Here is a 3,663-nt window from a genome sequence, read left to right on the forward strand (position 1 = left end):
CCTGTGTTTCCTGGGTCCCTTGTCTTGATTCACTTCATTAATTTGGTGACATGTATCCTTCTATGATTTCTGAGAAAAGGTGCATGGGAGAAATATTTTTTTGAGTTCTTGCTTTTCTGAAAATGTCTCCAGTCTGGACTTGCAGTTTGGCTGTATAGAATTCTGGGTCACAAATTATTTTTCCTTGGAGGCATTGTTCCATTGTCCATTGTTTCTTTGACTTCCAGGGTCATTTTTGAGAAGCCGAATATCATTTTTAATCTTGTTGCTTTGTATGTGACTTATCTATCTGGACACTTCCAGGCTCTTCCCTGTATCCCTGCTGTACTGAAACTTGGCATTGATCTTATTTCATTCCGTGTGCTTTCAATCAGAGACTCATGTCTTTCAGTTCCAGGAAATTTTTCTGAAATTACTTCTTTGCTAATCTTTTCCTCTCTTAGTTGAATTCAGCTGATTCCCTAAGTCTTTTTATCCTCATATTATCTTTAATAATTATTTTCTCTCATTTTGCCACTTCTAACCTATTAAATTTTTTCATATGGATATAATTTTTAATTTCTAAAGGCTCTTTTTAATTTTGATTTTTCACAGCATCTGTTTTTGTATTTTGCTTTTTAATTGATGGGTGCAATATCTTAACTTACTTGGGGTAGTAATTGCAGTTTTTATTTGAAGCTTTCTCTGTTTCTGGTGTCATCTTTTTATTCCTGGTTTAATTTAGGGGATTGTTAGGTGTCTTTTATGATGCAGGCTTCCTCAAATATCTGGTGATCTTTAATTATCACTTCATATTTTAGAGTAAGGCAGAAAACCTGATTGGAAGCCCTGTGCATGTAGGCAGAGCTTGCTAAGTGGAGGTCTTTACTGTAGGTTTTTTGGTGGGTGACCTTGCTGGTTTGTTAGGAAAATCCCAAATATTACTATCTATGGTTTTCTTTCCCTGGGGCAGTTCAGTTTCTTGCTCTCTTTTTTCTTCATTTCTTTCTTTCCTTTTTTTATTATTATTTTTTAAGATAAATTCTCACTAAATTGCTTTAGTGCCTCTCACAAAGTTTCTGAGGCTGGCTTTGAACTTGTGATCCTCCTGTCTCAGCCTCACAAATTGCTGGGATTACAGGTGTGCACCATTGTGTCCAGTGTGGTTCAATTTCTTAATGAGGGCAATCCCCTAATATTTTGCCTAGGAGTAATAAATTGTGTCCTGCATCCTAGGAGAAGAATAAAGGAAAGGGACTGGAGTCACACTGCTTACTTTGAACTGCCCTCTCTCCTCACCTCACTCCTGCAGGTTACTGAACCCAGTGGAACCCAGAATCTCACCAGTTCAGATTCCACATGGATTAAGCCTCTGATCTCCTGGAAATTGGGATAGAGCAAGCATTTAGCTGTAACTCTCATCCCATTCATCCTACCACCAGGATCTGAGTCTATAAGAGTTTTTGTGGGCAAATCATTTTGCTTCTCATCTGTAACCCCCTTTGGTCTGCTAAGGTGGTTACCATTCCTCTATATGCTTTGTCTTTTAAAAATGAACAGAAGCCAGACATGGTGGCACACACCAGTAATCCCAGCTACTCAGGAGGCTGAGGAAAGAGGATGGCAAGTTTGAGGCCAGCCTGAGTAATTTAACCAGACCCTGATTCAAAATATAATAAAAAAGGGCTGGGGTTGTGGCTCAGTGGTAGAGTGCTTGCCTAGCAGGTATGAGGCACTAGGTTTGATCCTCAGCACCACATAAAAATAAATAAATAAAATAAAAGTATTGTGTCCATCTACAACCAAAAAATTAAACATATATATATAAAATGAAAAGGCTTCAGGATGTGGCTCAGTGGTAGAGTGCTTGCTTAGCATGTGCAAGAACCTGAATTTAATGCCCAGCACAGTGGGGCAGGAGATGAAAGGAAAGAATGAATAAATACTAGTAAGCATGGAAAGATACTCAAAATCACTAATCACTAGGGAAATGCAAATCAAAACCATGAGAAACCATCTCCCACCCATTATAATGTCTGTTTATTAAAAATAAAAACCCAAATAAAAACCAATAGTTGTTGACATAGATGTGGAGAAATTGGAATCCTTGGGCATTGCTAATGGGAATGTGAACTATTGCAGCCACTATGGAAAACAGTATGGTGGTTCTTTTTTTTTTAAAATTTTATTATTATTAGTTGTTCAAAACATTACAAAGCTCTTGACATATCATATTTCATACATTTGATTCAAGCGGATTATGAACTCCAATTTTTACCCTGTATACATATTGCAGAATCACATCGGTTACACATCCACTTTTTTACATAAAAAACGATGGTTATATGCCACAAAGTAGGTGGCAATGCCTTAACCATATGCGTGTTGTCAGCCCCGAGGGCCTCTTCCATCCTTGTCAAGGGGAGTGCTAACCTTCTCTCCTTTCATACAACATGTATGTCGGTTCTTAAATGCAGAATTACCATTTTATATTTTTGTGTATATGTGAAAACAAATTGAAGACAGGAATTTGAACAAATCTTTATACACTGATGTTGGCTAGGGATATAGCTCAGTTGGTAGAGTGCTTGCCCTGCATGCACAAGGCCCTGGGTTCAATCCCCAGCACAAAAAACCAAACCAAAACAAAACAAAAACAAATACTTACACATTGACCTTCATTGTAGTATTATAATTGCCTAAAGTAGAAACAACCTGTACGTCCATCAGTAGATGACTAGAGAAACACAATGTGAATATTTTACAATAGAATATTTTCAGCATTAAATACAGTGCCATATATATTATTACTTTGTATGAACCATGGGTTATGTTAAGTGAAATAATCCAGGTACAAAAGGACAAATATGGTATGATTTCATTTACATGAGGTATTTAAATAAATATGTAGAGATAGGAGAATAGTGGTTACTATGGGTTAGGGAAGAAGAAAATAGGGAGTTAGTGTTTAATAAGTACAGAGTTTCAGTTTGGGATGTTTGAAAGTTCTAGATATTAATGGTGGTAATTGTTGTGCAATTGTACGAACATACTTAATGCCACTGAACTGAACATCTAAAAATGGTTAAGTGGTAAATTTAATGTTATATGTATTTTGCACAATAAAAAAGAGCTAAAAAAGGAATGGAAATCTCTTGCCCTCTATGATATTATTTCCATTTTCTTGGTCTGTGTGAACATATTCTTTACAATTTCTTGATTGTCATTTTAGTGGGGTTTTAGCTAGAAGAAGAAATAAAAGTGTGTGGGCAATCTACCAATTACAACTGATTCCTCGAAGATATTTTCTGAATGTCTGCTACAAGGATGGAACTATGCTAGAAAATATAAATACGATTGGTTTCCACGTTGAAGGAAGAAAGGAGAATTGCAGGCACAATATCCTTCTAAAGTTGTATGCTATAAAACACAGTTTGGGCTCTGAGGTCATTAAAGAAGAGAAAATAGATTTGCAGCAATATTTAATATATTTGCTGTCATCTTGGATGGGAGCCCTAAGTTGCCGTAGCAACAGACCAGAGCAGGAACTTCATTAGAGGAAGAGCTCCTTAGATTTTTAACCATGTTATTCAATCAGGCATGAATGATGAGGTAGACCATCACATGGCACCCATAAGATCTTCTACTTCGATAAGCTGCATAATTAGCTAAATCTAATAAGTC

The 3,663-nt window shown here is 36.5% G+C and overlaps 1 non-coding gene across 1 annotated transcript; it reads right to left on the reverse strand.

Annotated features, from left to right (window-relative positions):
• Nucleotides 1–2,308: 2,308 nt before the first annotated feature.
• On the reverse strand, nt 2,309–2,434 carry LOC143385730 (U6atac minor spliceosomal RNA). The gene has a single exon (XR_013089512.1). It is a non-coding gene; the product is annotated as a U6atac minor spliceosomal RNA (small nuclear RNA).
• Between the last annotated feature and the right edge of the window lie 1,229 nt (nt 2,435–3,663).

Source organism: Callospermophilus lateralis, chromosome 20 (genome assembly GCF_048772815.1).
Source record: "Callospermophilus lateralis isolate mCalLat2 chromosome 20, mCalLat2.hap1, whole genome shotgun sequence".
Taxonomy (NCBI): Eukaryota; Metazoa; Chordata; class Mammalia; order Rodentia; family Sciuridae; genus Callospermophilus; species Callospermophilus lateralis.